General features: G+C 51.1%; 1 pseudogene; it reads left to right on the plus strand.

Moving 5' to 3' along the window:
• Positions 1 to 9110: 9110 nt before the first annotated feature.
• On the plus strand, positions 9111 to 9769 carry LOC119320828 (annotated as a pseudogene).
• Positions 9770 to 9989: the final 220 nt, after the last annotated feature.

The following is a 9989-nucleotide window of genomic DNA, read 5'->3' on the forward strand; positions in this document are numbered from 1 at the left end:
TTTTGTCCTCCCAAAACAATCCCCCAGTGGGTGGCTTGGCTGCGAATCCGATTCGCCCAAGTCTGTAAAAAAATCCTAACCGAGTGGTGAGCCAGTCTCCCACACGAAGGCTTAGCTGCGAAATCCGTTTCGCCTAAGATACATAAAATCCTACCGAGTGGTAAGCCAGCCTTCCACTCGGAGGCTTAGCTGCAGTCCAAGTACTCGCCTAAGATAAATAAAATCCTACCGAGTGGTAAGCCAGCCTTCCACTCGGAGGCTTAGCTGCAGTCCAAGTACTCGCCTAAGATAAATAAAATCCTACCGAGTGGTAAGCCAGCCTTCCACTCGGAGGCTTAGCTGCAGTCCAAGAACTCGCCTAAGTACAAATACAACTTGCGCTTCGCGAGGAGGACGAGGTGCAGGTCGACTGCTACCCTCTCCTCCCGAGCTACACCACAAGTACAACATGCGCTCTGCAAGGAGGACGAGGTGCAGGTCGACTGCTACCCTCTCCTTCCGAGCTGCGCCACCAATTCAAAATCTTACCGAGTGGAGAGCAGACCTCCAACTCAAGGGCTTAGCTGCAGCCCAGTGCTCGCCTAAGTATCTGAAATCCTGCTGAGTGGAGAGCAGACCTCCCACTTGGGGGCTTAGCTGCAGCCCAGTTCTCGCCTAAGTATCTGAAATCCTACCGAGTGGAGAGCAGACCTCCCACTCGGGGGCTTAGCTGCAGCCCAGTGCTCGCCTAAGTATCTGAAATCCTGCCGAGTGGAGAGCAGACCTCCCGCTCGGGGGCTTAGCTGCAGCCTAGCGCTCGCCTAAGTATCTAAAAATCATACCGAGTGGAGAGCAGACCTCCCACTCGGGGGCTTAGCTGCAGCCCAGTGCTCGCCTAAGTATCTAAAAATCCTACCGAGTGGAGGGCAAACCTCTCACTCGGGGACTTAGCTGCAGCCCAGTGCTCGCCTAAGGGAATTGGGGAACAAGTCGATGGCAATAAGCGCTTCGCTTTAACCTGCAAAAGAAGCCTCAAACCAAATGCAAACATATTCAGCGACGAATCCAAGTTCGGATAACACCTAACGGAACCGAAAGTGCTCAGGCACTAGGCCTGTTAAGGTTTGTCGGTTACAAAACTCACTCGGCATACCGAGGAAAATTTAAAGTATCAAGATCAGAAGTTTTTTACCCCACCTGTGGAGGGCTGGAAGGTGCCACAAACTCGTCCAGATCAATTCCATCTGCAATCCGAGTGGCAGCGGCAATGAAGGTCTCCATGAAAGATCTGAAATCGTGCTTCTTGGTGTTAGCCACCCTAAGAGCCACCAGCTTGTCCTCTCGTGCATCCTTGCAGTGAACGCGGACCAGAGACAGAGCAACATCCGCACCGCGCCTGGCCGAGGACTTCTTCCACTCCTGCACTCGACTTGGGACCTCGTTCAGTCGAGTCATCAGAGACTCGAGGTCGTTCTGGACTGTCTCTCTTGGCCAGAGTGTTGTGTCGATGCGGGAAGTTGCGACCTTCAGCCTTGCAAGATAATCGATGACGGCAGAACACGAGATTCAAGCCGGAGCATGTTCATGGCGACTTCATCTTTCACAGGAGAGTTGATGGGGTCCAGGTTCACTTCCAGTCGACCAGTCTCCTCTTCAAAGTTCTGACAAAATTCTGCAAGCACAACCACCGAGTTAAGACAAACAGTCGGAGGTTACAATTAAAATATGTGTTTGATACAAAGGATTACCTTCAAGCATGAGGAACAACTTCTTGGCGAGTCCACCCAGATAAGCCTCTAGATCATTCTTCTTTCTCTTCAACTCACTGGCTTTGTCATTCAGGGTGGTCTTGTCACTTTTCAGTCGACTGACCTCCTAGTTGGCGGCATCAAGAGCAGCTTTCAGATTTGTGTTTTCTTCTTCAAGCTTGGTCACTGAAGCCAGCTTCTCATCTGCAAGCCTGGACTTCTGTAAAGCAGTTTTTTGCATCTCAGCCAAGTCAAGCTCTTGCTTCTTCAGGGCATCCCTCACTTTATCTGCAAAGTTACAGTGAAGATTAGATTCGAAAACAAGTGAGAGGCAAAGGCAATCATCAAAGGCCTCACCAAGCAAACCTTTAGCTTCCTCCTTCGCCTTCGTCAAGTTCTCTTGGGCCAGTTTTAGATCGAGCTCAAGCTGAATGTGTTTGTTCTCCAACTCAGTATAACGAGCCGCAAGGTCACAGGATTTCTACGAAGAACCAATCGACAGATGTCAAAGACAATTCACTTCCGAGTGAGTAAGGAAAAATCATAGTGTTTCTAAGACTACGACCGAACGCAAACATTCGACCATAGTCTCGGGGACTACACCCAGTGGGTGCACTCAGCGTGCCCCCACTAGTTTCGTCAGTTAGAGTCGACCAGTCGACCAACAACAAAAAAAACCGGAGATGTTCTTCAGACTATAATCAACTGCCCGCAGTCGACCACAGTCTCGGGGACTACACCCAGTGGGTGCACTCAGCATGCCCCCACCGGTCTATGAATCTATTCGACCTAGTCGAGTAAGAAAAAAAAACTTAAGACATAAAGCCTATGGTCGACTGCCAGCAGTCGACCATAGCCTTGGGGACTACACCCAGTGGGTGCACTCAGCGTGCCCCCACTAATCCGGAATTTCAATCGACACACCCAGTGGGTGTAGGACAAACTCTAAGAATTGCAGAAAGAAGAGTTTACAGATATCATATCCTAACAGAACAGGCAGTGACCGACTGACCTGAACATTACTCTATAGAGCCGAACTAGCGTCATAGGCTGCCTAGCTAGCTTCTCGTATCGCCTTCACTTGCTCCATCATGACCCCCGCTTGGCGTATTGCTTCTCTAGCAGCACTAGCTTGGTCTTCTAGAACGGGGTAGGTGGAGAAAAGCGAGGGTTGAGCAGCACTCGACGACGAATGGCGAGCACTCGTCAACAACACCGCGAAGGTTACGGTGGGTCGAGTGACATTGTCTCCCTCCACGACCAACGTCTCGGGTGCCGGCACATCCTGAGTCGCCTTGCCAGCAGACGTTTTCTTGCTTCTCCTTGGCCGTGGTGGTTCTTCGTCGTTGTCATCATGAAGGTCAATAACAATGTTAGATGAAACTGCAGAAAGAATCAAAATTAGAGACAATAAGTCAGTCGACTGAAAACGGCATCGCAAGAGTCATACCAGGTTTCGAGGTTGCAGCATCCTCCATCTCGTGGTCTTCGGCCCTCGTCGAAGTGTCGGAAGTAGCAGCGCTGCAGTTCTAAAAGTCAGTCGATTGGCCCATGAGTCGACTAAGAACAAGTTCATGAAACGGGGAAAACTCAAAACTACCATTACCCTGAGATAGTGGGGATCACCATCTTCATCTCCGGCAAGACCTTCGCAGGCTTCGACGGTGCCACTCGAGATTGCTTCAGAGCCTTCTCAGTCGGCGCCGGAGAAGTAGTCCGAGGGCGCTTGGTCGACTGGGAAGCGGTCGCGACCCCCTTACCACGCTCAGTCGCGGGATCATGGGCAAGCTTCGAGTGTCTTTCCGAGCGGGGAGGTACAACTTCCTCGTCCCCCTCCTCTTCTTCCTCCTCACCAAAGTCATCACCCTCATCGTCGTCGTCAGCATCCGAATCCCACTCCTCCGGGCTTCCGCCCCCGCTTCCTTCCTCCTCCTAAGTCGGCGTCTGCGCTCCATTGGGCATCGAGTACAATTCAGTGGTGGCCTGTCAGATAACAAAGCAAAACAAAGATCAATCGACCAATTCACGGCAAAGCAGAATGGATAAAGCAAGATCACAATCGGAGATAAGTGGCCATACCATGTCCGGCGTATAAGTACAGTCGAGTGGCGGGATCCTCCTAGCCCCTCGAGGGTTGTCCTTGTTACCTGTGATGGCGGCCACCCACCTCTCCAGCGTGGCGTCGTCGACTGCTTCTGGATGGACCCGAGTGGTGTCTTCGGTACCGTAGTACAGCCACATCGGGTGGCCTCGGTACTGAAGCGGTTGGATGCGCCGCCTAAGGAAAACTTCCAGAAGATCCATGCCCGTCACTCCGTCCCGAACGAGTTGGACCACGCGCTCCATCAACATTTTTACCTCGGCTTTCTCCTCAGGAAGCACCTTCAGAGAAGATGGTTTGTCCACTCGGTCCATGGAGAACAGAGGGAGACCAGTCGACTGCCCCGGCGTCGACTCGTCTTGGCAGTAGAACCAAGTCGACTGCCACCCTCTGACCGACTCAGGAAGGGTCATGGCCGGGAAAGTGTTCTTATTCCTCAACTGAATCCCAAGACCCCCGCACATCTGAATAGCCTTGGTCCTCTCATCATACGGACTCGCCTTTTTTACTGTCTGTGAGCGACAGGTGAATATGTGCTTGAAGAGACCCCAGTGCGGTCGACAACCCAGGAAGTTCTCGCACATGGACACAAAGGCAGCAAGATAGGCGATGGAATTGGGATTGAAATGGTGGAGTTGCACCTCAAAGAAATTCAGAAACCCTTGGAAGAAAACACTCGGCGGCAGAGAAAAACCACGATCTAAGTGAGTGGCTAAGAGAACGCACTCACCCTCCTGCGGCTGCGGTTGACACTCGGACCCTGGGAACCTCGCTGATCCGTGGGGGATCAGTCCCTCATTGGCCAGGTCGTTGAGATCTTTCTCAGTGATGGTCGAGCGGATCCAATCCCCTTGGACCCAACCCTTCGACAGGCGGGACCTCGACGAAGATCCGCCCCGACTGGACGGTCTCCCCTTCGCTTGCCCCGTCGCCGTCGCCTTCTTCGCGCGCTCTAGGGCCGCCGTCTTCTCCTTCACCATTATTGCCAGCGAAGCGCGCAAGGGGTGGATAGGCGGAGACGGGAGCAGGCGCAGTGGGCGGAGGCAGAGAGGGAAGAGAGAAGAATGGGAAGGCACTGTTCAAAAAACCCTCCCCCGGCACTTTATATAAGGGCGCTTCCGAGTGGCTGACGAGTGGGTCCAAGCGATCCTGTCACATCCCAAGACAGTCGTGCACGCACGATACGTGGCGAAAAAGGCGGCACGGAAATCGAGGCGTCCACGGCTTATCCCGTCCGATTGTCGCGGACCGCCCCGCTTCGCGCGCTTCCCAAATTTCGGATCCCGCAAAATCCGCTAGCAGCAGATCAATCTGTCAGACGATATCTTTCCCGCGATCCGTCGCTCGGAAGTTCACCAAAGTTGAAAAGTTCACGACAGAAGATAAGAATGGATCAACGCGACTGAAGTAAAAGTTGATGCCAACGCCGAAAGAAAAATCGCTGATCCAAGATACGACATAGTCAAAGCACAAGAAATGAGTCGGAGAAAATCATCAACTCCTTCCTCACTCGAACCTCGATCCATTCGGGGGCTAATGATGATGATATGTACCTAGGGTAGGGTCATGGACCTATCTAGGATACCATGCCCAAGGACATCCTTAGACGAAGCTACCTTCCAGCCGACCAAGAGAGACTCCACTCGACCGGCTAGAAGACACTCGACAAACCTAAAGACACTCAAACATGAAGACCCACTCGACCATCAGGAGTTCAGGATCTACTCTGCATCCAAACGGTCTGTAATTAAGTAGTCTTAATGGTCATGATGACACTTTAAGTAGGGCGTTACCAGTAACACCCGGCCTTAATGTACTTTAATCCTCTGCTACGTGGGTTGGCTGGGGTCCTGGCGTCCTCTATATAAGCCACCCCCCTCCACTGGTAGAAGGGTTGGCACCCCTGTAACTCATATACACAGAAACCAGTCGACCGCCTCCGGGTTCCGAGACGTAGGGCTGTTACTTCCTACGAGAAGGGCCTGAACTCGCTAAACACTCATGTGTACAACTACTCCATAGCTAGGATCTTGCCTCTCCATACCTACCCCCCATTCTACTGTCAGACTTAGAACCACGACAGTTGTCGACTGGTTTCTGTGTATATGAGTTACAGGGGTGCCTAAACTCGCTAAACACTCGTGTGTACAACTACTCCATAGCTAAGATCTTGCCCAAGTCGCTTTCCACACAAACCCTCTTTCTACCAGATCCAAATCCTATGAGAGAGAGTTGAGTGTTGGGGAGACTATCATTTGAAGCACAAGAGCAAGGAGTTCATCATCAACGCACCATTTGTTACTTCTTCGAGAGTGGTGTCTCCTAGATTGGCTAGGTGTCACTTGGGAGCCTCCGACAAGATTGTGGAGTTGAACCAAGGAGTTTGTAAGGCAAGGAGATCGCCTACTTCGTGAAGATCTACCGCTAGTGAGGCAAGTCCTTTTTGGGCGACGGCCATGGTGGGATAGACAAGGTTGCTTCTTCGTGGACCCTTCTTGGGTGGAGCCCTCCGTGGACTCGCGCAACCGTTACCCTTCGTGGGTTGAAGTCTCCATCAATGTGGATGTACGATAACACCACCTATCGGAACCACGCCAAAAACATATGTGTCTCCAATTGCGTTTGAATCCTCCAAACCCTTCCCCTTACATTCTTGCAAGTTGCATGCTTTACTTTCCGCTGCTCATATGCTCTTTGCATGCTTGCTTGATATGTGTTGTGAATGTTAAACTTGTGCCTAAACTCCACTTAAACTTTAAGGAAACTTAAAAACTGCAACTTTGGTACTTAGTGTCTAATCACCCCCCCTCTAGACACCTCTTCTCAAGGTCCTACAAGATGCGGGAGCCATCTCATGGCCTAGTGCTGGTGATTGTTTGCGGTTTGCCTATCATCGTCACTAAACGCACCAATGTTGCATATCACTGTCCTGATCACAACAGCTAGATTATTCATCTTTTTTCAGAAGTGGGGCCTTATTTCTTAAACACTCTCAAAAGAATCCAAATGTTAGATAGCTCATCCAAAATTTCCACAAAATCAAAATATAGCAATGGAACCGGACCCTGGCTGAATCGCCAGCTATTTATGCAGGCAGTGGCAAAGAGCAATGCTATAAGGCAGGCACAATTCAACACACAGGAGTGTGACACCCAGATAATTAACCTACAGTGAACCTCTGCTAATGATGCCACGTCACCTTGATTATTGTTGATAAACTCACATTGATCCAAAATCGATTCAAATTCAAATTAAACTCAAGTCAAATGGTAAAGGTTTTCAAATATTAAAACTAAAATGTTTGGGTTGAGCCAGATATTGCATAGGTAATTATGGTGAAGGAACCACACTTTTATAAAATGCTTAAAAACTCTAAAATGAATAAAACAACAACATAACCAATTTAATAAATGCCTTTTATTATTTATAAGATGTTAAACCATTTATTTAGGGGTTTAAACTTTTTATAGCAGAGGTATAATTAGTGATACTAATTTAGGTACAACTTTTATGTTTTTGTAAAACTAAAATGAGATGAAACTAGAAATAAAACAGGAAAGAAAAATAAGAAAAAGAGAAAGGCCAAAACAAACAAAAGAAAAACAAAAGGCCCCAACCCCCACCTGGGCCTCGGCCACCCGATCGGCCCCGCCCACCACCCCTACCCTGCTTACCCTCCCAGACCCTGAAATCCTAGCCCACAATCGCACTACCCCACTCCTCCCCCACATCGCCCACTTCTCCCCCCGATCTGGATCAAGATCGGGGACTCGACGCCGACGCCGCCCGTCGTCGATCCCCGATGCCACCCAGTGATGCCCCGCCGTCGTCGGCGCTTCTCGTCCCCGTCACCGATGCCGCCTCACCGGACCTCCCCAACCACCTCCCCGCCGGACTACCTTGAGCCACGACGCCCCCCTTCTCACCAACGATCATGAGGACCCCCCCTCCCTCCGTTTCCCTCTACTCCCCTTTGTGTGCTCACCGTCGGACCGTGTCCCCGCTGCTGCTCCGTGCCAGCCTAGTACCCTGCCGTGCCCGCTCCGGCCTCGCCGTGCTCTGGCGGCCTCCGCCCGCGCCCATGGTGTCCCCTTCACTCCGCTGCCCATCTCATGCGCCTCCGCGCGCCCGTCCGTGACCTCGCCTCCAACTGCCACTGCGGCCTCCTGATGACCCACAAGTATAGGGGATCTATCGTAGTCCTTTTGATAAGTAAGAGTGATGAACCCAAGGAGGAGCAGAAGGAAATGACAATCGGTTTTTAGTAAGGTATTCTTTGCAAGCACTGAAATTGTAGGTAACAGATAGTTTTGTGATAAGATAATTCGTAACGGGTAACAAGCACTGAAAATAAATAAGGTGCAGCAAGGTGGCCCAATCCTTTTTGTAGCAAAGGACAAGCCTGGACAATTTCTTATAATGAGAAAAGCGCTCCCGAGGACACATGGGAATTACCGTCAAGCTAGTTTCATCACGCTCATATGATTCGCATTCGTTACTTTGATAATTTGATTTGTGGGTGGACCGGTGCTTGGGTACTGCCCTTTCTTGGACAAGCATCCCACTTATGATTAACCCCTATTGCAAGCATCCGCAACTACAAAAGAAGTATTAAGGTAAACCTAACCATAGCATGAAACTAATGGATCCAAATCAGCCCCTTACGAAGCAACGCATAAACTAGGGTTTAAGATTCTGTCACTCAAGCAACCCATCATCTACTTATAACTTCCCAATGCCTTCCTCTAGGCCCAAATAATGGTGAAGTGTCATGTAGTCGACGTCCACATAACATCACTAGAGGAGAGACAACATACATCTCATCAAAATATAAAACGAATAACAAATTCACATGACTACTAATAGCAAGACTTCACCCATGTCCTCGGGAACAAACGTAACTACTCACAAAGCATATTCATGTTCATAATCAGAGGAGTATTAATATGAATTAAGGATCTGAACATATGATCTTCCACCAAGTAAATCAATTAGCATCAACTACCACTACTGGAAACAGGGAATTTGCCATCAGCCAGCTCTTTGCCATCTGCCAACTGATGGCAAACAACATCTTTGCCATCTGCTTATAAAAAATGGATGGCAAAGAACTGACAGACGGCAAAGAACATGGTTGCCATCAGCCAATTCTTTGCCATCTGCTAGTGGACGGCAAATAACCTTTGCCATCTGCCAGCAGATGGCAAAGAGGTTGTGACAGTCACGAGTGTAACGACGTACCAGCCCGACCTCTTTGCCATCTGCTGGCAGATGGCAAAGAGATGGGGTTATTTTTTTTCCAGGTAAAAAAACAGTGGGGTTATCCCCTTCCTCTCTCCCCACCCATCCAGGTAAAAAAACATAATACGTTCCCATCTCATCAACACACCGAACAGCCCTCGTCGATGGCGCTCTAGGCTCGCCCGCCGCCACCCTTTCGCCGGCTCCGTCGCTCCGCCGCCCTGTCGCCGGCCGCGTCACTCCCCTGCCTCGTCGCCGTCGCTCCCCCGCTCCGTCGCCGGCCCTCCCCCGCCATCCTGTCGCCGGCCCTGTCGCTCCCCCGCCCCACCCACGTCGTTGCGACTCTCCTGGCCGTCGTCCTCGCGCTGGCGTCCGGCGCGGCGTCACATGCGCCGGCGGCGGGGCCGGCGGCGCCGGCGGGGGACTGTGGCTCCGCGCTGACGGGCCTCACCGGCTGCCTCCCCTACATCTCGCCGGGGTCCATGCAGGGCAAGCCGCCCAAGGAGTGCTGCACCGGTGTCAAGATCACGCTCGCCAGCCCGGCCAGCGTCGCCTGCCTCTACGACGCCTTCGGCAAGGACTACGGCATCCCCATGAACCTCACCCGCGCCAAGGGCCTCCCCGCCGCCTGCGGCGGCAACCGGCTGCCCTCAACAACTGCAGCCGTGAGCCATCTTCCCTTAGCGCCATCTTGTTCTGATTTTCTTTTCCCCGTGTCGATTTGTGATCTGACACATGTGGTGTTGGTCTGACCTTGTTTTTGGTTCTCCTGCAGTGAGCCATCCATGTCCAACTCCCTCTTCCTTGCAATCGGTGAGTTCAGCATACAATCTTCAGATTAACAAGCTTCTATGTACTGATGTTCTAGACAAACACTGACAATGATGACTTTTTGTTCTTAGTACTAACTAACGTTTCAC

Source organism: Triticum dicoccoides, chromosome 6B (genome assembly GCF_002162155.2).
Source record: "Triticum dicoccoides isolate Atlit2015 ecotype Zavitan chromosome 6B, WEW_v2.0, whole genome shotgun sequence".
In the NCBI taxonomy this organism is placed as follows: Eukaryota; Viridiplantae; Streptophyta; class Magnoliopsida; order Poales; family Poaceae; genus Triticum; species Triticum dicoccoides.